Source organism: Ambystoma mexicanum, chromosome 10 (assembly GCF_040938575.1).
Source record: "Ambystoma mexicanum isolate Mex_15411 chromosome 10, UKY_AmexF1_1, whole genome shotgun sequence".
In the NCBI taxonomy this organism is placed as follows: domain Eukaryota; kingdom Metazoa; phylum Chordata; class Amphibia; order Caudata; family Ambystomatidae; genus Ambystoma; species Ambystoma mexicanum.
In genome coordinates this window covers 67,590,027-67,614,483 of record NC_090932.1, presented here as the reverse complement: position 1 = coordinate 67,614,483, position 24,457 = coordinate 67,590,027, and the positions used below count along the sequence as shown (strand labels likewise).

Here is a 24,457-nt window from a genome sequence, read left to right as displayed (position 1 = left end):
TAAACATTGGAAAGACCAAAAGTGAGCTATTTCATCCCACTAATAACAAAATGACCCCCTCCTTGAGATTAGAGACAGCAGGGCAGTCAGTTGAACAGGTTGAACATTTTAATTACTTAAGCATTACCTTTATGAGCAAAGCCAATTGGTCTACACACATTGACAAAACTTGCATGAAGCCAGAACGAGGCAATAATGCAACAATCCGGTTCCATGCCAATTGCGGTTATGGTGTGTTCTCTCCAGCACTAGAGGTATATAAGTTGTAGGTAAAGACTGCAGCGCTGTACGGCATAGAAATTTGGGGCTACCGAAGCCACAACAAACTAATGGTGTTAGAACAATTCCTTACAAGAGGACTATACTTGCCAAAATATACCGGCGGAACTCGACAAGAGTGGAATACTGGACGTCATCGCCCGTAAACCTATATAACACAGGATTCTGATTAAATATAGTGATGCAGCAATGGATCTCTTCTCACACCGTTCAATTCCATGGAGTATGCAAGCAAAAACAATATTATTTAATCTGGGCATAGGCCACATGTTGACCAACACTGACAACATGGAGCCAAACGCTAAAATGATTGTATGACATGATATGATAGGACATTTATAACATGCCTGTACACAAGTATTTCTAGGTGTGACAAGACAAGGAGAGAAACAAAGGGAGGACAAAAACAATGATCTTACCAGACCTTGTGTCATTCAGGGGAGAAGTGCCAGGAGGGGAGAGGAGAAGTGCAGGTAACTCAATAAGTGCAGCCAGTGGGTGGCTAATAAGCGCAGTGAGAAGGGACTGTCGGGTTGCAGGTACAGACCCTTAAGTGCAAGGGCAACTGGACATGCAGGAGCCTGGGCCAAAGTTCAGAGGGTGACCAGTGTGCGGAGCAATCAGGTGCATCAGCAGGGGAGAGGAAGAGAGAAAGTGGAAGCGAAAAGCACGGTCTTGATTTGCTTCTGTAACCGGAGGGGGTTCTGCTCAAGTTTTAGAGAGGCAGGGAGGCTGTTCCGGAGGGAGAGCCCCGCCGAAGAGAAGCATCAGATCCTCAGAGAGTTGGAGGTGGATGAGCAGAGAGCTCGAGAAGGAAGATGTTTAGGAAGAGAAAATTGGAGGTAGTGTGGTCCCAAACCCCAGAAAGCCTTGTGGACGATGCAAAGGGTCTTGAACTTGATCCTTGCAGCCACAGGGAGCCAGCAGAGAGATTCCAGAGCTGGAGAGATACGATCCCTGGGCTTGAGGCAAAGGACAAGTCTCACAGTCCTGTTCTGTTGTAAAGGTTGAAGAGTAGAGGCAGACAGATTTAGAAAGAGGCTGTTGCAGTAGACCAGCCTAGAGAGAACCAGAGCTCTGGAGAAAGAGAGCTTCTGTGGGAAAGTGAGAAAAGGAAGAATACCTCTGAGGAGGTGCAGCTGGCAGTTTGACTTCTTAGAGACATCTGAGATGTGAGGAAAGAAGGGATGGGTGCAGTTAAAGATGACAGCAAGGTTCTTAGCCTCACAAGAGGGAGCAGGAAGAGGGCCCAGAGTGGGCGGCCAGAGAGAGAGAGGAAAGGAGGACGCAGGTGCACCGAAGAGGAGGATCTCAGTCTTACAGGCATTAAGGCAGAGATCACTGGTGGCACACCATTCCTGAATTGTGGTCAGACACTCTGGTATGAGAGAAGGAGCAGAGGCATCTGAGGGGAGCCTGAAAGAGAGCTGGGTGTCATCTGCATAACACTGAAAATTGGAGCAGAAGGTAGTGATGCAGTGGGAAAGAGGTGCCAAGTAGTGATTGAAAAGCCAGGAAGACAGGTCAGATCCCTGGGGAACACCACAAGTAGAGAGAGGGATAGAAGAGAGGAAAGACCCAGTGGTACCTGGTAGGGCCGGTCGGTGAGAAAGGAGGTCAACCAGACCAGAGCCTGATCAGTGATGCCCCGGTTATCATGGAGAATGGCATGGTTGACCATATAAAAAGCAGAGGATAGATCAAGGAGAATGAGGACAGAAGGAAGATTAGAGTCAAGATTAGAGAGCAGGTCTTCACAGGTGTTCAGGGGAGTGGTTTAAATGCTTCTGGCAGCTCTGAAGCCAGACTGGTGGTCGATGAGACAGCCAAGAGATTCAGTTTGCAGATTAAGATGGGAGATGGCCAGCTTTTCCAGGACCTTTCCCAGGAAAGGAATGATGGAGATCGGGCGATAGCAAGCTGGAGAGGAAGGATTGGCAGAAGGCTTCTTAAGAAGTGGGTGCACATGGGAGTGCTTAAGAGAGGAGGGGAAGGTTGCAGTGGCAAAGGAGTGATTGCAGAAATTGGCCAAGTCTGGAGCAAGGGAGCCGATGTGGTCCTTGATGGTTCTGGATGAGCAGGGGAGAACCTGCTTTGACAAGACTTTCATAGATCGGACTTGTCTAGAAACATCGTATGGGTTGAACAAGCGAAAGGAGGAGAAAGGAGGAAGGCAGATGGCCACAGACGAGCTGGGAGTGGTAGAGGAGGATGAAGAGGAGCTAGAGGAAGAGAGCGTGGACATGATGTCCTGAGTTTTAGTAGTGAAATCAGAGGCCAGGACCATGCAGACAGCCTGGGAGGGAACAGGAGAGGTAGAAACTGCAGCAGGATTGGCCAGCTCCTTGCAGATTTTGAAATGCTTGGCCGAGTTGTTAGATGCCGCAGAGACACAGGCTTGGATGTAGGCTCTCTTCTTAGAGAGGACAGAGAATCTATATTGCCTTTTGAGCAGGCAGCAGGCCAGTTTGCCAGGGGGTGTACCTGATGCCCTCCACTTCCTCTCAGCCACCCCACACTTGCATTTAATGGTGGCGAGGACGGAATTGTACCAAGAGTTGCACTTGGATTTGGGCTTCAAGCAGATCATCATGGCAGGGGAAGGACATCCAGAGTGTTAGAGATAGAGAGATGAAGGTTACAGAGGGCTGTGTCAGGGAATGAACAGGAGGAGGAGATAAAGTGGTGGTGAAAGCCTCAAATGACACATGCTTCATTGGTCAGGTGACCAAGAAGGTAGGTGGCAGTGCTGGAGTCGGCTTAACCTACGGAGTAGAGAGACAGAGGTGGGTTGAAAGGAGAAAGTGGTCTCTCCAAGAGAGAGGAGTTGTGAGAGGGATAGAGAAGGGGAGATCAGAGTAGCTCAGAACATTCAGGGTGTGCCCTGCAGGGTGAGTCAGGCTAGAGGGAAGAATAGAGAGAGAGAGAGAGAGAGAGAGAGAGAGAGTCGCAGAGGTTGTGAAAGAGTCCCAAAGAAGGGCTAGTAGAATCCACGTGGATGTTCAGGTCTCTGAGGAGGAGAAGTTGAGAGGTAGAGGCAAGGAGGGAGGAGGAGAGGTCAGCCCACTCAGATAGGAAGAGGGCAACCTGGCCAGGCGGCCTGTAGATAGTGGCCACTGTGAGAGAGAGGCCAGAAGAGATACAGAGCCTGCAGATCAGAAATTCAAAGAAGAAATAGTCCTGCATTGGAATGATAGGGGCATGGATCCACTCCGGGAAAATCAAGGTTACACCCCCACCGGGACGGTTTGTTCTGGATTCGGAGAGGATTTTATAGCTACCAGGAAGGAGAGTGTCAAAACTCCTTACAGAGCCGGCCGTTAACCAAGTCATGGTGAGACTGAGTACATCCAAATCAAGCTGTTCTAGGAGACGACAGATGTCAGAGGAATGTTTAACAGCTGAGCAAGAGTTGAGAGTAGCGTTGTGGAGAAGGTTGCCCCTTTTGAAGGACTTCCTTGTGGGGGTAGAGGCCAGAGGTATGCCCTGCGAAAGCATTGGAGGTGTCTGAGAGTGGGCAGAGGAGGAAAGGGTATAAGGCAGGGTAGTCAGAGAGTGCCAGAGGGTTGGCAGACGAGGGAGGTAACAGGGTGGCCAGAGAAGCAGCAGGGGTTGCCGGAGAAGTGGCTGAGGAAGGAGGAAGCCAGAGAGAGGGAAGAGGGGATAGCAGGAGAGGCAATGAAGTTGATAAGGCGCGGGAAGCTTCTATCAAAAAGGAGGAGATTGGCCTGAGGGCTCTGGACCAAGACTGTGCCATTCAAGTAGACATTAATGATGGTCTTAAAGGAGTGGAGGGGGGCCATTAATGGGAGAAGAGGAAAAGGGAGAGAGAACAGAGACCATATGGGGGGTCCATAGGCCTTGAGAGGGAACAACAAAGAGGATGTCTTTATGGGTCTGTCTAGAGGAAGCACTTGTGTAGGTATTGGCGATAGGGAGGCGTGGATTGGAGAACAGGATCTGCCTTTTGAGCCTCTTCCTGCCAGACTTAGTGAGAGGGATAGGATAGTCGATAGAAAAGCAATTCGAGGAGATAGGTGAGACAGTGAGCACCATAAAGGGTGCAGGAGGAAGGAGGGGGGCAATGGGAGAAGGGAGCCCAGGCAGGGAGGGAGGTAACACTGGGGCAGACAGGAGGGAGGCACAAGGGTGGGAGGGCACGAAAGTTAGGTGAGAACAACAAAGAACAAGAACAATGGGCCTGTGAGATCAGATGCAATACAAAACCTACAGCAATGCACAGAGCACAGCAGGGAACCTAGATGTAGAGAATGCAGATGCAATACAGAAACCAACAGCAAAGCACAGAGCACAACAGTGAACCTATAAGTGAAGAATGCAGGCAATGCAATGTAATGGCAAAAACCGTAGAGAACAACGCAGTGTCAAAGCCGTAGAGAACAACACAATATCAACACCGTAGAGAACACACAAAGTCAATACTATCAACAAGGCACAAAACACAACAGGATCCTAGCAGTAAAGAATGAAGGCAATGTAATTAACTTCCAGAAACTGTGGAGCATAACACAATGTCAAGTTCAGTACACAATAGAACAGAGAACGGAAAGGGCTGGGATGAGAAAGGAAGGTGGGAACATGGTGGGGGGATGGAACAGGATGCAGGGACCTGCGATGCGGGGGAGCGCACGTGGCAAGAGAGACAGGGGTGCACGCGGCCTAAGTCTCGTGGCAACACACGTGGCCTAAGTTGCGAGGGAGCGCACATGGCCTAATTTGCGGGGAAGCGCACGTGGCCTAAGTTGTAAGGGAGCGTTCCAGACCTAAGTTGCGAGGGAGCGCATGCAGCCTGAGATGCGAGGGAGCGCACGCAGCCTAAGATGTGAGGTAGCGCACATAGCCTAAAATGCGAGGGAGCGCACGTGGCCTAAAATGCAAGGGAGCGCACCTATGCAGGGGGGATGCGGGCACGTGGGGGGGTTCGAGGATCAGTTTCTTGTGGTAGCAACGTGTATGCAAGAGGGAGAAGGGGCACAGGTCAGGTGGGTTTCATGGAGTTTAGCGATAAAGCAGGTAAAATGATTAAACTTTCAGATGAGGACCTAGAAACACTCCCCTACAAAAGCAGAAGCTTTCCTCACTTACCCACATGAACACACATTCATGCACATTCACACATGCAAACACGGATAAACTACAGCATCCACACTGCTCTGTCATTCACATGCGCACCCAAACACTACAACCTATACTGCACTCGAATACACGTGCACACACATTCACTCACACACTTACACAGACACAACCACTTGCATGCATGCATTCCTATAAACATAAAACATACATTTGTTCTGAACAACGCCTCAGCTCCTCCCGTCGTGACTCCGGCTACTCTCAATCACTGTGCTTTGATGGTGCCCATGATCCCATGCACCGGCGTCAATCAATTACTGCGTCCTTCCTGCTTTCTGAAGCACCTTCAAATCAATGGAATGCCCCATGCTCTCTGAATGTGCAGAGATGTGCAGGAGTACTCTCGGCACGCATTTGGGACTGCAGTACCGCAGCTGGCATGCCCAGTGATCCATGCAATGCTGGGAAAGCAAAACACCCACAAACATGAATGACGCATTAGGCATGCAGAGCTGGGGTACTCCACACCATGGAAAAATCGGCCTCCCTTGTAACACTGCCAGTCTGGGAGTGCTTCCACAGTGCAGCTGAGGGAGCGATCAGGGTTTCTATTTGTCTGACTTTGCTCCACCATAATTGGTGGTGGTATGTCCCCTATCACCCATTACGGACTAGCTGCCACTGGTTGTTTTACAAGCTCGTGGGGGTCACAGAGGTTTGCCATACTGTGTTGTTCTGAAGTGGTGAGGTGGGGATTCATGTCTGTAGATGGGCATGTGGCAGTTACGATGTGGAGGCTAGACCATTTCAAGTAAGTGGGGGTGAAACATTCCATGTATTGTTCGGCAGACATGATCTAACGAAGCATGGTGCCATTGATGTGGGAGGGACCTGGCGCATGCGTAATGCCTGCAAGTGAGTAAACTAGGGAGTCCTTGGTAGCTTTGGGGGTTGCAGCACTAGTAAGACTGACATTACCAAGAAGGATTTTGTGGATCAAAGCTGTTGCTGCTAGGTTAGTGATCTCATCCAAGGAGCCTGGGTGATGGTGGAATAGTATTATTATTATTATTTTATTTATTGAATGCAGACCTAGCTTTGAGAAGTAATAAAGCACTTTAAGGAGGTAGTCAACAGTACGGATGCATGACAGATCTGAAACGCATTTTTGCTCATGGCTTTTTCCATTCCGAGGGATCGCAAGTACAGGGAAAGTGATTGCCGATGTTCATATAAACTAATGGGTGGTTACACGTTTAGCTATAATCGGCCCCTGGCTGTATTGGGATTAGCTCACAGTAGAGGTGTAGCATGGGGCCTGTGTTGGAATAGCACAATCTTAAACTGAAATCCTTCTGTTGGCACGTGCTAATTGTCCTAACTGCAACATTCTTGTTTATAGAAGGCTTGTTTATTCGATACAGGCACCCATACGTTGTTTGGGGTCATGCGACTTTACCGTAGGTCATTCTGTTCAGAATGTTCGTGTCCTGCTTTCGTGTTTCCGCGTTGTCTTTTTTAATCATAAAAGAAAATATTCCCTGCCAGTTTCCTTCTCCAGTCTGCCTCTGGCGGAAGGAACATTGTTCCTTGAGGAAATTCCCCTTTGAAGCAGAAGTCAGAGCCCTCAGGCAGGTATTTGTGAATGCAGTTAATGAACACTACGACTTCTCTTTCTGTGACCAGTCATGTGCCTTTTACTGGCAGGCAGCCACAGCCTATTTATTTATTTATTTATTTATTTATTTATTTATTTTATTTAAAAAAATGTGCAGGCGCAAACCTGACCTATGAGGCCTTGTACAACAAGTTTCCAAGATTTAGTCCACAGCAGCAATGACAACAATAATTTAAACAATAGCAACACAACATCATTGCAGGAAAAGAAAAGAGTCCTGAGAGAACTGAGTGAGTTTTTAAAGCTTTGCAGAAAGCGAGTGAGTAAGGAAACACATTGAAGTAGGCAGGCAATGCCAGTGGGACGTATTCAATGTTAGAATGTCTGAGCTGCACGTGCACCTAAAACTGACAGAAATATGAAACTTACCTGCCAATCAGGCAGCTTGACCCAGCACATCAGCACAGTAGGTCATTCAACAGATCTTGAAAAAAAAGTGTGCACGTGAATGGGTAATGGACAGAGAGTACACAAAAACGTGAGAAGTTTTCAAACTTCCCTAGTTTGGTGATTATTTGAGCTGCTAAATGTAAAACATTGTTAAAGGAAATAGGGAAGGAGGACGGAAGGCCTCTTAAGATGGCATTTCCCCATTAACACCCTGGAAGGGGGCGCCGGCCAATCAGGAAGCTCCGAAGTGAGCTGTATTGTCTGATACAAGACTGAGTTCCGAGCAGCCTGGGTGCTGCTAGCCAGCACCCCCTTTCCTTACCCTGTCCTCCTTCCCTTCCCCGCCCCGTCACATCTTAGCACCTGTCTAATTTCCTACGTGGGTGCTAAGAGTGAGTAATTAAGAGAAATGTACCTTGCTGCGCAGCCCGGCTCCGCACCGTAGTTTCTCAAGTCTGTTTCATTGTTGATGACGTCATCGACATCAACATTGAAAAGGGACTTGGGAAGCCACTCGTAGCACTGGATATATATACAATGATTGTTCCTGTCCTCTCTAATTCCATACTGCGATATTTTAAAGCAGTGTATGATATATATATTCTGTTTTCTCAGCCCATTAGTTCCTGCCCGATAGTAGGGCTGTCCCTCCAGTTACATATACTCGTAGCACTGGGTCACAAAGCAAGGTTAATGCTTTTTTAAAATAAACTAATCACTATTAGCATCCACGTAGGAACTACACAGGTGCTTAAGGCAATATGCACCTCGGTGGCGGGCCGACCATGTCAGTAACAGCACCACCGGCTGCGTTAAGTAACTCACACTTCACTCCGGCACTTAACTTGGCCGGCGGCCAGCTATCGACAGCGTCGGCCCACGAACTTGGTGTACACTGCCCCATTAATCTGTTATGGAACTAAGACTTGTACAGGTATATGGACGTAGGAAGAAGTGCTTTGATCTTTTCTTGTGAATACAATTGAAAAAAACAAGATCTCACAATTATTGCAATATGATCCTTAAAATTAAGATATCAGGCAAGAAGAAAGCCCAATGATTTGAAGAGTAAACATGGGGTGGGAGTGATATCTAAAGAAGAAAGACACAATAACCAATATTAAATAGAAGATGCAGCCGGAGAAGAAAAACAAAGAAATCCAGTGTTTGCCTGATTAGCTTTTCATGAAAGTAAAGATTTTCAGTCCTTGACAGCACCCACTTAGCCCCTCTGCTAGAACTTTAAGGAGTCATTGGGCCTCATTACGAGTATGGAGATAGCCATGCTGCCCCCATACCGGGTACTGGGTTCAGGTTCCTGGAATGGGGAATTACCGGGCTATTCCTACCTCGGAGGGCCCGGTAATTCCCTTTCAATGGGAATGGGGAGGATGCTAACAACAGGCCTGTTAATGACGGGCCCGTTGTTAGCATCCTGATCTGCTAGCGGGTCTCACTAAGGACGCCTGGTTTTACCAGACATCCTTAGCGGGACCCGCAAGCAGACCTTGTAATGAGGCGGTAGAGGGATAACGGGGCCGGCAGCTCTACCGGCGCCGTTATCCCTCTACCGCCTTCCTCGTAATAAGGCCCATTGAGTGTTAGTGCTGCATTAGCATACGGGGACATCTGGTATCCAGTAACTCCATATAGATATTACAAAATAAAGCTGAGAAGATGGAACCACACATAATACCAAACAGTGTAATGGAGCGGCCAGGAGTCCCAGCCCTATGCAGACCAGGTATTCCGGGAAATCCCAAACCCAAAACCGAAAGAGTTAGAGTAAATGACAAAGGCCTTTATTATTCAACAATTGTTAAACAGGCGAAGCAGTTAAGCACGCAAGTCTCAAAGCTCTCTTGTTTCATAGTGCAAAACGATAGTTTAAAAGGCAAAAATATATCACTTCCAACGTCACAATGTTATCTGGATTAGTAAAACCTATGGGGAGGTGGGATTGGCTTAGTGCTATCATATAAGTACATAATCTATAGATGTTGGCATTCTGATTGGTTTTAATCTATCTGATGGCTCCACCCACACCCACCTCTAAATCTATAACGGTGAATACATGTCATCTCTTAACTACTTGATTGGTTAGCGTAACTGTTGCAAAACAACACCATTTGAGAGCAATGGCAGGTCATAAGCACATGAGCAATATTTTATGGCAGGAGAATGACATCCGGGTGCCTCCTTTCCCAATAATAACCCACCATCTATGGTTTCATAGGCCACGAGCCAGTGCTCTACTTTCAACTGGGTTCCATCTTTTATCTTTTATTCTGCGAATTTGGAGGGAGTGAAGGTCTTGGTTTCTCTACGTTCAGAGCTAATGAATAGACCTTCTTCTCCAACTCTAGGTCACGTGTGAGAAGACCATGTTTTGAATTATTATGTTCGGCTTTTACCAGGATTTTAACCTATTTTACTCTGGGTGCCGTTACCTTCTCTGTCCACTGGAGACTTGTTTGGGCTACTTCTCTCTCAGTATTAGTCTTAATTAATGAGCGCCAGGTGCTTGGAGGTTGTCTGTTTCTTTATTTAATCTAAGAGAAATATGTCTTGCGCTTGGGAACTGTTTATCTCGTGCGCTCCTTGGTGGCCTCCCAAATCTCCTTTTTCTTCAATTACCTTAGCGCACGGTACAGCTACTGTCCAATTTGTTAATCTCTGTCCTTTTTAGCTAATTCAGAGTTTGTTTCTCCTCTAGTTTCAATGCTCCTTCAAGCTCTCCCATTCATTTGAGCATGGAAGCGCTGTCCATTTTATCCAAAATGTCAGCTTTTCACTGCTGTGTAGCTTCGTGATGAATGCATATCTGCTTTGTGTCTTGTGTGTCTACGTGTGTCAGAAACAGGATGAAATCACTTGTTTTTATAATTCTTTGGTTACAGCATGTCCATGTATGCCAGATCTTGTAGGTTCATCTCTTCTTCGATCGTTCCGGGGTAAGGTCCATAAAGTCGTCTTAATGAATAGCATCTTTTGTGTCTGCAGTATCAGGGTGGAGGAGGGGCAGTTGGCAGGACTGATACGCTTCTCTCATTTTGGCAATATAGATGTGTGGAAGGGGCTGACGCCATAGATGATGCATTCATCCATCTCTCGACATTCCCCCGTCTGGTCGAGTCATCAACCACTTCGTTTGGAGGACCCTCTCTTCTCTAAGGTGTCTTGGATGTCCATACCTTTTTCACCCCCCTCAGGTCACCCAAATGCATTATGTGTTCATCTACACACCAGGTCATATAACAGGTTTGCAGAATACCCATTGTCCCATGTAATTACAGAGGTCTCAGGGATAGCAGAATTTTATATCCTGGAGGGATGACTGAACTTTGCATTACGTCCAAAGGAGGTAGAACTTCAGTTTGCCTGCATTCGTGCATTGTCATAGCCATGCTTGTTATTATCTTTATCCCTATCGCCTTCTTAGCCATCTTCTTGCATTGGCTTATTGCTATTCTCACGGTACAGAAACCCATTATTATCAGGACCAGTAGTGCTAGAAGTATTTTGAACAGATTTGCTAGCCAGGAGGGGACCCAGGAGACCATGTATGAGAGCCAATCATCATTCAGGATGTTTTCCACTTTTTCTATCCTTTTTGTTTGTAAATCGTTTAGTAACGTGATTGCATCTGCACGGGTCACATTCTCCTCATCATTAGCAGGTTTGTATGTGCAACAGAATGCACCAATTTGTACGCATACACCACCCTCCATGGCTGTTATGAGATCAAGGCCATACCTATTTTGAAGGATCTTCAATCTTATGGCCCTTAACTGTTCCCTGATGGCCTTTCACTGTAGTGTTAATTGTCTGCAGAAATTCACACCTTGTGATTTGCAGCCATTTTGCAGCAGTCTGCGCTCCAGCAAGAAAGTTAGATGAGAAGATCACTGCTGTTTTGTCCCCACCCACATCCTTGCAGCAAACACACATAGTCCTCCAGTAGCCCGGGCACTGGAAGTCCATATAAGGATTTTCCAAGCCTTGCAGGCAAGGAAGAAGGCTAACAGACAAGATGGCCAAAGGACAAGTGAAAAACCTTGTGGCTTGGCCATGTTTGACCACTAGCCAGACTTAGTGGCTAAACATGGTAAACCCGGTAAGGCTAAATGAAATACACCAAAATAAATGATGAAAAGTCACTGCTGCCACCAGTTTGTCCATTTAGTACACTCTGGGCAAGATTCTGAGCTTGGGATAAAAAGTGTGTAGAAAAACGACATTCTCCACTCCAGTTTCCACCACCATCTGAGGTGGGTGGAAATATTGGAGGGGAGATGCTGTGGTGTCAGCAGCAAAAGCTGCTAAAATCACACGTTGTGTGGGAAACATGTGCTCCAATGACATTGCAAGCATTTCTTAATAGACTGCCACTTTTCTAGTTTAAGAACATTTTCTTAAACTTTCATTAAAGTAGAAAAGTGGTGCTGCTGTCTAGGAAATGCAATGTTCATAAAGGGAAAAAGCGTGCAGTGGAGTTTAACAGCACCTCAAAGGTACCATATATTCACTCCTTTTTTCCTCATGCTAAACGAGTGCTGCTTGGAGGAGAATCCCCTCCATGTGGCCGCCTTACATTCCTGATGGATGGGACTGTTGTCAAGCCATAAAGCAGGCACATAGAAAAGCCAAAGCTTTCATTTCCCTGCACCACATTCTTTCTTCATTAGAGTATGGTGTTTGTAAGTAAAGTGCATGCACCTCAGAATCAAGCCTCTAGAGTAACCAAAAATCCTTTCAGTGTTAGTCTAGGGCAAAACACACAGTGTACTCCATTGTACTGCATTGTAAGATGCATTGTACAATGACAAAAATGACCACAAGTGCTAAAAAGTTACAAATGAATCACAAGATAATTACAATTTCTGCCTTCTTAAATGACCTTGAACAAGGCATGGCCTCAGATTTCATCCAATTTATCTTGTGTCCGGAATCTTTTCCAAAAATATCTATTTGCTGTCAAGTCTTTCAATGATGCCAGTACGTCGTCGACATACAACCACAATTTCTGCATCATGCCACCAAATATTACTCCAAGAACATTTTCATTATTCCTTATTGAAATTGATTGGGGTTCCAATGCTAAAACAAACAGTAACTGTGAAAGGGGGCACCCTTGTCTCGTTTCCCTCTCCAAGATAAAACCTTCCAAACAAATACCATTAGTCATTACAGATGTTGTAGGGTCCGATTATAATAATTTGATCCAGTCTAGAAATTCAAGCCCAAAGCCAATATATTCTGTCGTCTGAAACATGAATCTCCAAGTAATGCATTCAAAAGCCTTTTCGGCTTCCAGTGAAAGGGTCACAACTCTGTGTCCAACCTCTGAGCCTTCCACCAACGTCAGGAGAAGTCTCCCCAGTTAACTGATGAATGTCTTCCTTTTACAAAACCTGCGTGGTTTGGATTCACCAGTCTCTGCAGAATTCCCTCTAGTCATCTTGCCATCATTTTTGCCAATATTTTGCAATCAGTATTGATAAGGCTAATAGGTCAGTAGCCCCTGAGGGCTGTCAGAGGTTTGTCCTTCTTGACTAGGAGTGATATTGTGGCGTGACGAAGAGCCGTAGAGAGTTCCTTTACATCTCGCAAATAGATATCACATGTCTGTTAGGAGGTTAAACACACTATCCAGCATTATCTATCACCTACCAAAGACTCTCGTGCAAGCATATATACATTGATTCAGAAGTTCATCTGGGAACATAAGTCACCACTGGAAATTGCAGATGCCATGTGAAAAAGGTGGGAAGAAGGCGTCTACTTTCACAGCTTATCATTTTGCGTTTTTTGGCATTACACTTATTACCTTTTCTGGAAAACCATTCAGATGAATAGACAAGAGCTGAGGTAAACATGAATGAGCAGTCTGAACCCAGGCCGCTCCTGACCACGAAGAATGGAAAAGAAGGGGAAAGTTTACCATTGTCGGAATTCCTGAGTGATTGTTGGCAGAAACTGTTAGGCCAGGATCCATTTTGTGTGACTAGTGCTCCCATATAGCTTAATCTGACCATTAAATTTGAGAAGAAGATGGTATTTTGGCACGCCCGGTATTTGGAGGGAGTGAAATGGATCGGTCATTTGATTGAAGATGGAATATAGATATGTACACCCTTGAAGAAAATGAAAGAAATCAAGAACCTCAGAGGCTGCACATGTGAGGGAAACTGAATTTTGAAAGCAGCCATAAACTCCAATGGGCCAATTGGTAAAACAGATATAGGGGAAATGATATTACAGTTCGGCCAGCAAGGTCATATGGCTTTGGTGGTTTACAACCTCCTGGTATGGGCTAAGAGAAGAAATTCTGCTTTATTAGACACTTGGGCGAAGAATCTTACATCAGAAATGACATAAGGGAGATGGGACGGCATTTGGAGAAACATAGCCCTGATGTCTCATAGTTGGGGGTGAGAGGTCTCGACAAATGAAGTCGTTAAATAGAGTATACCGGACTCCTGAGAGAATGCACCGATGGGGATTGGGTTTTTCCAGCACCTGTTGGAGATGTAGACATAGGGCAGGATCCTTGGAATATATAATGTGGGATGGCAAGAGTACGTTTCGTCTGGGGCGATGTAGTGGAGACTCTCAACAAAGTATTGCGGCTGGACTAGGGAATATGATTTTGAAATATATATATTGGGGGAAGATGTCATCTTTGAGGCTCGGACCCCTCCTCGTGAAAATAGCTTGCTTTTTAGGGCAGCGTTAATGGGTCGGCGGCACCTAATTTTAAAAGAAGGGGGAGAAGTGGAAAGTGCGAAGCAGAGGAGAAACAGATAAATAACAATAAATAAATAATAAAGGCAACAAACAGTGGTAATGCAGCCAGCAATTTGCAAGTGCTAGGTTTAAGGCAGCAGACAGGGTAGGTCTGATAAGTGCAGGAAGAAAAAGGGGAGGTTGTATGGGTACAGATACAGACCCCAGTGCAAGGGGTGGCCCGGAGGCAGTGCGGGCGGGTGGCAGGATGAGTAGGTACCTGGGCCCGAAGGACAGAGGGTGGCCAGGTGCACGGTGCCAAGAGAGAACAGATTAGCAGGGGAGAGGGGGAGCGAGGGCAGAAGAAAAGAGGAAGGTCTTGAGGTGCTTCCGGAACCGGAGATGGTTCTCCTCAAGTTTTAGAGAGGCAGGGAGGCTGTTCCAGAGGGAGGCTCCAGCCGAAGACAGAGATCTATCCCCAGCTCGTTTCTTAGAAAAATGACTGACCCTGAGGGAGTTGGAGGTAGAGGATCGAAGAGCTCGAGAGGGGAGGTATTTGCGGAGGGATAGCTGAAGGTATTTTGGACCCAGGCCCCAGAAAGCCTTGTGGACAATGCAGAGGGTTTTGAATTTAATCCTTGCATCCACTCGGAGCCAGTGGAGAGATTTCAGAGCTGGAGAGATACGATCCCAGGGCTTGAGGCCAAGGACAAGTCTCACAGTCCTGTTCTGGATTAGTTGCAGAGGGTGGAGAGTAGAGGCAGGTAGATTTAGAAAGAGGCTGTTACAATAGTCCAAGCTAGAGAGAACCAGAGCTTGGGATACCATGAGCTTCTGGGGGAAGGAGAGGAAAGGCAGAGTACCTCTTAATATTTATTCATTTATGCAATTTTTGTCGGATACCTGTATCCGACAAACATTGCATGAATACATAATTATACAGGTATTTGACAAACATTGCATGAATAAGTACATACCCCTATTAACATCACACACCGCAGCCACCCAACTGCTTTCAGAGCAGAGCTGCAGGAGCTGTGCCGGGTGTGATTCAGGTAAACCAAAACGTTGCCTATGGTGAACAGAAATCAGCAGGTTTAAAGTATGAGGTTTCAGGACAATCCCTCGGTTTAAACCAGGATTTCTCCACAGATCATCTGCTCTTTCACCATTAGCCAGAGTCATTGCTCTTCTAAATGATTCTTTCACAGTCTGCTTAAACTACTCCTCTGTGTGAGCTCAGAACACAGTGCGGAATAACATTGCTGTTGCTAGTTTAGGTGCACAGATGGCTGGTACGGTTTGCTCCTGTGTGTGTGTGCCAATCATCCTGTGTATACACGTACTGAGCAGGGTCGGACTGGGCCATAAAATTGTCTCGGGCACCAATGAAAAAGTGGCCCATCTTTGTAAATGGCAATTCATTCCTTTTCTGACCCTGTTTGAATAGTACCCAAGTTGGAGTTTTTTTTTATAAAATGGGATCAAAGTTGTGCATTTTAAAGAATATTTACTCAGCATCACTGGTCAAAACTATTATCCGCACAGTGAAGTACCTCATCACCAGTGCCATGGAAGTGGTTTAAAGTGGAATTGGAAAAGAAGCAGCATGAAAGAAATTGCGCCATTTTAAACTATTATTTTGGGCATTTCCTTTGATCAGAGGTCAATTGCCAGCTCTGCCCCCCCCCCCAAATGCCGCCCCTACCCCGGCCCTTGTGGGTTCCCCCACCAATTGTTTTCCATTTCCTCCACTGCTTTCTTAACTTTGGAATGGGGTACTCTGACTTTTTTTTTATAGTTATTCTAGTTCTTCCCTTTTCTTCCTTCTTTTTCTTCTTACTGTTTATGTCTTTCTATTCCATTCTTCTCTGTTTCCTTTTTGAGTAACTTGTTTGTTTTCCTTTTTTCTTTTCTTTTTCACACATTTAGTTTAACAGTTTTTTGATATGATGTGTTAAAAAAGATTATGGGTGGGCACCACCCAAGGTATATTCTGTGATTTATGTTGACGTAGTTGGAGTAACCGGAGCATGCCTTGAAGTCTTGGCACATGGTTACAAACAACTATAGAAGAACTAGAAAAAATTTGAGTTCAAGGTATGCTCTCATCTTGCTGTCGGTGCACATTCACGCTCGAGAGTAAGGTTAATGTCCACGAGCGGACAAGACGCCTACAGATAACTGTGCATATATCGGCCTGATAGCTGATCAATCAATGCCGTAGCCCTGAAGGCGGGCTCAGTCCGAAATGCATTGGCAACCCAAATGGTGGCGCTGATTATCTTTGATGCACTTTTGCCTTCAAGCAATTAAAAACTGAAAATATACTAAAAACGTTTCTATTTAAGCAATATGACCCGAGCGGCGGGGGCAATACTGACTCAGGTAAAGCCTCAGGGCCCATAGTACTTAACGAAGGCCCTGGGGCATTACCTGAGTCGGTAATGCCCCCGCCGCGAGGGTCATATTGCTATTAGTACCCCGGCCCGCATTATGTGCGTGACTGGGGCACTAAAAGCATCTTTTCTGTCCCGAAACGCTGCAGCATTTCGGGACAGAAAAAAAAATAAAAATAAAATGGCCGAAATGGAAAGGGAAAACTGAGTCCGTTTTCCCTTTCCATGGCGGCCATCGGGAGCTGACGCGCTGGGAACACAAGTGTTCCCACTGTGTCCGCTTCCGAAAAAAAAGAAGCAGAAGGTAAGTGGGGTTGGGAGGGCGGAAGGGAGGGAGGGGAAGAAAATTAAAAAAAAAAAAAACGTACCTGCGTCCGCACTGGGGGACGATGGAAGCCTCCAGCCGTGTGGATGCGCGGAGCGGGGATGGCCCGCTCCGAGTCAACCACACTGCTGGAGCCTGCTATCGTTCCCCAGCGGGGACACAGAAGCAAAAAGGTAAGTGGGGTGGAGAGGGCAGGGATGAGGGAGGGAAGGAAAATAAAATAAGAAAAAGCTTACCCGAGTCCTCGGCGGGGGTGAAGGCAGCCTCTCAGCCGTGGGGAGGCTCGGAGCGGGGATGGCCCCGCTTTGAGCCTCCTCATTGCCTGACGGGTTACCACGCCCCCCGCCAGGGACAAAGGCTGTGGAATCCCGACAGAGGGATTCCCGCCCTGTTAATGACTCGGCGAGGGCCAATCAGAATGGCTTTTGCATTCTGATTGCGCCCTCGCCGGGTACTAATCTAATATATGAAATATAAGCAGGAACAAATAAGGCAACCAACAGCAGCTCTTTTTGAGAGCAAGACGAGAGCATACCATGAACTCAAATGTTTTCTAGTTCTTCTTCTATAATTGATATGACATGTTGACATTATATATCTACTTTAAAAGGGTATTTTTTGACTCAATAGGTGAACACACAGTACCCGGGGAGGTTTTCTGTGAGTGTACTATTGTCCTGAGACCAGGGACATTTTCTCTGCAGTGCTCCCACACGCCATCTATAATTGTGTTACACTTTGAACAAGCTTTTTGGTACTGTTGTAGTGCCCACTGTAGCATTTCTTTAAAACACAACATGGAACAGAAACGACAGAGGAAGAGGAAAGCAAGCCAAACAGAAGGAACTTGCAATGATGATCAGAATCAGCAGAATTGCAGGACAATATGAAGCCAACCTATCCACAAAGTACAAAAATCACACCCTGGGAGGGAGGCAAAGTCTAAAGGATAAAAGTGTCTACAAAATGCAGGTGGTGGACCAGGAACAGTTGGCTTCAAATGCAGCCGACAGAGGTGCACATGGAATTCTGGTGCACAACTCCAGCATAGCTCCAGAAAAGTCACCAAAAATGTCGGACACCTTCTTCACTCCGCTCCTGTCACCCGAACGGCTAATGATCAACAAGCCCGCCTTTCACCGCCATCTCCAGAGGCCAAGCAGTCCGCCACTGAAACCAAACGATGGCGAAGCAGTACAACGTGGAATCCACCGCAGCATGGTCGAGGCTCGGCCAAACCCTGGAGCAATGTCCCGGTTCTGGCAACAGAAATCCCCGACATGGAACCTCCAGTCGTGGGCGAAAGAGGAATAACAGGGGCCAGGCGCCATGCCGCACCCACACAGGTGGCGGTGGGGGTTCGTTGTTTCACCCTTATTTGAATGTTGAAAACCAACCTTTACTCACCTGTCCTGGGAGCCATGTTTCTAGGTTGCTATTATCAGCAGTGCCAATGAGATCCATTGTGACTCCGAGTTTTGACCTTTGCCTGGACCCATGTGCTAGAGATTCCCCCCTTGCTAGGGCACTGTGGGTCAGTTCCTGAAGCTGAAGTACAGTAGGACTCTTTGCTCGCTGTAACACGTCTCGGGAGGATAGCTTAGGGGCAACATGCTCGCCTTGGAAGCAAGAAGACATGGAGCAACACAGGTTCGATCCTCGGGTCCGTGCTTAGAAACCTCTCGGTATTAAGAGCTTTATAAATAACCTATCATATCCTAACATGTCATGTGTATGTAGAATTTCATGTCACCACCCTTTCCAATGGGAGACGGACACGTGGATCTTCAGCACATGGGTGGCAGTGCCCTCACAGCTCTGGCTTGAAGCTCAGAGTGCTTGACCACCTGAGAGTGTATATGTAGATTGGAGAAAGGCTATACACCCAAACTCAAGCGGAAGAGGGCCTTTTTCCTTAATAATTCAGGTTTGCAGGCTGAACAAATGGGATTACTGTAAAATGATCGAAAACAAAATACCTACTGCAAAATGACCACATTTATTTGTCAAATTCTTTTTTTAAATTGCCGGGGAGACCCTCCGCACCTACCTCACATCCCCCAACCCTAACCTATACCCATACCAGACACCCATCTATTTATCACAAGAAATGTACAAAAATCACTTTTCGACTCACAAAAATTAGGTCATTTTGCAGTAGGTATTTTCGAATTTGATCATTTCTGCAAATACTGAAGAAATGCAATGTTGGAAGACGACAATTGGCGGAGCTCCTGTGTCCCATCTCGGCTAGAGCAGGGAGGGGACGCCGACATTTAGGGGATGTTTCGACTGCCTGTCTCAGAGGGCCTTGTGGTGGAGCCTTCACAAGAGATACTCCTGTGACTGTTAGAGTCCTCAGAGCCTCTGGAGGGACATACCCTCCAAGCACCCTGTGAAGGCTTGTCAAGGGACCAGAAATGACATCCCTGAAAGACTCGGAGAGAAAGTGGAAGATGTGCTAACAGCCCTGGCCATAGGCCTTGGGTATCTACACACCAAATGCTAATAAAATGAAACCGTGCTGCTAGATTGAACATGGAGGGGAGGAGTTGCTCCACAAAACAGGGGGTTTCCTATGTAGACCACCTCACAGCCAAGCTGAAACGTCCATCAGAAGCTGAGACAGGCTGCAACTGTATTCCTGTGAACTTGCTGAAGGTTTAACTCACACAGTGGTTTTTACAGTGCTTAATTTATGGGGGTGGTTGCCGGTGCCCAACACTGGCACTCTTTTTTGGGCACCGGAACTCATGCGGGGCCAGCACACGTGCAATTGCTTTATTTGTTCTTCCACTTCGCTTTGCTTCGATTATAAATCATTGGGATTTGTCATTCTGATCTCGATCTCTCGCATGCTTGCAGGTTGCATGCCCTGGCTGGCTGGCCCTGGAAGGGGCCAGCAATAGCAATAAACAACAAACTGTTACAAACAACAGTCAATGAAAACTCCCATTCTGTTGTGACTATACAGTATTTGATACATTCTGTATAGTAACACAGAATGTGCAGTTTTCATTGGCTCTTCTTCTGAGCCAGTGAAATTACATGGTGACTTGTTGTTGTTGCCACAGGAGGCAGCGCGGCGCCACCTTCATTTCACGAGTTACTGTGAAGTGAAGGTGTTGAGGCGTGGCGTCGTCGGTCCTGACTTGTGAGAGAGAGAGCCTGCCCTGCTGCACTGCGTGGTGCGGCCTGGTTGCTTCCTGCGGCCCCCTCTGCTTGCTTTTTCATGTGTGCGGGTGCCACTGTGCGCAATCAGCCCCCCCACCCTCAGGCCGACAGGAGACCAAGTCCCAGCCGGCAAAGCAGGTAAGTCAATTGTTGTTGCGTGCGGTGCAGCCTGAGCCTGTCACAGTCAAGTGATCAGGCAAGGAAGGCCCAGGTCAGGGCCCGGGCGGCGGCACGGTCCCCTGGTGGTGTCGTGACTGCTCAGGAGTCAGGGCCCCACCAGGGGCCCATCCGCGCCCGGGTTTCTGTCTGTGTCACCTGTGTCCAGTGTACTGCTAACTGCAGTCAGGGCCAGGCCCAGGCCAATTTCTATGACCAGGGGCTGCCATCTGCCGCAGACTGAGTCAGATGACTCTGCCGCGGGCGGCCGGGCCCGTGGATTGTGTCCAAAAGTTTGTTTTTTACTTTTTTCTTTGAAAACCTTACCTTCCGTGGGGCCGGTGGCCGTGGCCCCGCCCCACGGAAGGTAGGTTTTAAAAGAAATAACTTATTTTGAATGCCGGCTGTGGCCCACCCATCACTTCGAAAGTGATGGGCCCCAGCCGCCCAAATATAAGTTTTTTCCTTTAAAATCTTACCTTCCGTGGGGCTGCTGCGCAGCGCACCTATTTTTGTCATCATCAGGCTCAGCAAGGCCATGGCGCTGGTGGCCCAACGGAAGGTAGCCTAAGTGATCGAGGCAAGGCAGGGCAAAGCCCAGGACCGGGCGGGGCACGGGCGGCAGCGTGGTCCCACTAGTGTCTGTCACAAAAAGAAGGAATTGTCGTTTGCAACTTTGGCTACTTTTTCATTGGTGCCGAGCCCGACTCGAGACAATTGTATGCCCCAGTCCGACCCTGGATAGTATTCATCTAAGCGAAACATGAACTGTGAATTTTTGCCTGGGTGTTTCTGTTCTTCCTTTTAATGTTATCGCCTCATTAGTTCACAAACAAGCTTCAGCGAGGGGACCCGGAACGGTGCACGTATTGGGCCGAAACCGAACCGGCTGCACTTTGCGAGAAAAGCCCATGCAAAGACGAACTTCTGAAATGCCAAAATACACACATGGAAACTAGAAGGGGATAAACATGGTGCACGTGCCCACTAATCTGTCATCATAATTAAAAGCACTAGTTGAGTATTTGTGAATAATTCTCAACCGTCTTTTGCTGTCATTTCTTTACATAATTCCAGCACATGTTTTCTATCCTGATGTGTGGTTTATACACCAGATGTGGCCCCTTAACCTGGGTGCAATACGCTCCGAGCATGTGCTCCAAATGATAGCACATGCACTCCTCAGATAGGAATCCTCAGATAGGGCGGTGGGTGTATGTTACACTCTGCAGTTTAGCGAAGTATGTCAAGAACATGTCAGTGGGAAGGAGATATCCGAATATGCATTCTCCTCTGGCTACTGAATATTGGGTGACAAAACACATTTCGTTTTTTAATATGTGTTAAGGTGGAAAGAGGCCCTAAAGCAGAAGTAGCACAGGCTGTTGATTTCACAACAATGTCTTGCAGAAATGACCTTTTCCAAGTTATACAACACCATGCTCATGCTTGAAGGAAGGGTGAATGGGGATGCATTTATGAGATGCGATGACTAATAAGGGCTTGAGAGTAAATTGATTACACAAAACACCTGGATGGGGTGGCTGAAGAACGGGCTGAGGGGAGGGTGCTCTTCCTGGAGGTAACCGATTTACAATACTGGGTGTACTTTAACAGACTGTCAGATGGGGCAGAAAGGGTAGAGACAAATACAGTGTAACAGTGACTGTAACAGAATGCTTTTTTATTTATTTGCATTTTTAAAGCGCTCACACAGCCCGGGGGCATCGAGGCGCAGATACAGGAGGAGCATATCTTAGTTGCGTATTTACTACTAGCCTGTGCCAGCAGTTGCTGCAGGGCCAAACATGTGACATGGAGCAGCAGCAGTGTGATGGGCTGGTGGTGGGCCAATCTAGGTAGGTCTAGCACTGAACTGGCGCGGCTGGTGCGCCCGCGCTGAGGGTGGCGCTGCGCCCATGCTGAGGGTGGCGCCGCGCCCGCGCTGAGGGCCGCGCCGCACCCGCACTTCAGGTCTGGCATTATGGGGCCCACTATTTTTTGGTCACTGGCACTTATTTTTTTTTACAAATTAAGCACTGGGTTTTTACTCAACTTTATGAACCCCCCCTATACCAATGCGTGATTCATGTATTGTAAACGGTATTAGCATAATTGACCTAAAAACATTTGACCCAAAATATTTGATCACAATTTTTTGACCTTTTTTTCTGTCAAATCTAATTATATATATATATATATATATATATATATATGGGGGTGGTTAAGGGTATAGATTAGGTTGAGGGGAAGTGGGGGAGGGTTGCGGGGGTCTCCCCCTGCATTTTAGACCGAATAAAAGGTCATATAAATTCGATCAAATGTGATTAGGTTCAAATGTTTTAGGTCAAATACACCCAAACCTTGTAAACGAGATCTACTAAAGGACGTCTCATGTTAATAATAACATGCTTTTAAGATTAAGTATCAATTCACAGATCTCCTAAAGAGATCCATGCTGTATCTAAGATGGCCAGCAACAATGGGAGTAATTATAGTCTCAGGGTATCCTGCAATGTTACTATATATGCTGTATCTAAGCTGGCCAGCAACAATGGGAGTAATGATAGTCTGAGGGTATCCTGCAATGTTACTATATATGCTGTATCTAAGCTGGCCAGCAACAATGGGAGGAATGATAGTCTCAGGGTATCCTGCAATGTTACTATATATGCTGTATCTAAGCTGGCCAGCAACAATGGGAGGAATGATAGTCTCAGGGTATCCTGCAATGTTACTATATATGCTGTATCTAAGCTGGCCAGCAACAATGGGAATAATGATAGTCTCAGGGTATCCTGCAATGTTACTATATATGCTGTATCTAAGCTGTCCAGCAACAATGGGAGTAATGATAGTCTCAGGGTATCCTGCAATGTTACTATATATACTGTGTCTAAGCTGGCCAGCAACAATGGGAGTAATGATTGTCTCAGGGTATGCTGCAATGTTACTATATATGCTGCAGGCTCAGCAAATGCACATGAAACACATATGGCGCAAAGGGAGACATGCTGATGGACATAATGCTGTACTGTAGCTCTGCTGCAGTGGGCAGGGCTTTGTTTCATAGACTCATTGATAAAGGATTGGAATAGTTACATATTGTTTAAATAAAGTCACCATAGCTTTCAGCATTGTGTTTGTGAATATCTATGTATATATATATTGCCACAGAGGCCGAGTTGGACACTCAAACAACTGGATCCTGGAAGTATATTTCTTAATTATTTAATTTGTAGAATAAATAATAAACATAAAACAAACTAAAATAACAGACTAGTTCTGGACAAAACAAGCAAGTCTCTCACCCTCCTGTACTGGGGTGTTCGTTCTTCCTGGAGCACCTATCAAGGGCCAGCTAACAAAAATGTGCTCCCCCAAAACCATGGTTTGGTCGGGTTCCGGGGATCCTGATTTGAGGTATCGCTGCATCCACTTCACCAATAGCAGGAGGTACTGAAGCTTCTCGAGAGGTATGAGTTGGCGCTAGGAGGTTTTAGTAGCCCCCTATACTTCTCAGGGCCCCCATATGCTTTCCATGATGGGTCCTATGCTCCCCTGGCCTTTAGGGTCCTTGCTAGTCTGCCCTCCCTTCCTGCGTCTTGTATCTTCTCCCAACTCTTCTTCCTGCCTTGGGCCAACTCTGCCTCCGCGTTCCTGCCTGCTCTCGCCTCGTGTCTCAACTGCTCAGGTCTTTGTTTCCCCTCACTACACCAGATCCTACTCCTGATATTAACTTCTTCACCACCTTCCTGACCCCCACCCGAGATCAGCCCCTCCGCCTTGGACTGCTCTCGATTTCCTCCTAGCAGATTCACATCCTCTAGCGCCTCCCCTTCTCCAAATTGTATTTCTACCTGCCTACCCTCTTGTCCTCTTCCCAATTCTGAGGTTACGTCCTCCACCAAGTCCTCCCAACTTCTACCAGCTCTGGTTGTCACCTCCTCCCCTAAGCTCTCCCAATGACTTCCTGCTTCTGCCAAACTCTTGTCCCCTCCTCCAAATTCTTTTAACTCCTCCACCAAGCTCTTTGCACCTCCTCCTTCATTATCCAACTGCCTCCCCTCTTCCACAGAGCCTTGCAACGTCTTCCAAAATGCTCCAACCACCAGCCACCACCTGCTCCAAAAACCCACACTACTGAACTGATCAGCCTTGCTTATATAGAGCTCTTCCCGCTCCCTTTGGGTGGAACTTTAACTAAGTGTCTGGACCTGTAAGTGGTGATTT

At 46.8% G+C, this 24,457-nt stretch overlaps 1 protein-coding gene across 1 annotated transcript in view; it reads left to right on the top strand.

The window, feature by feature from the left end:
• Window positions 1-24,457, top strand: part of LOC138491155 (uncharacterized) — a 181,109-nt gene that overhangs the window by 90,176 nt on the left and 66,476 nt on the right. The window lies entirely within an intron of this gene.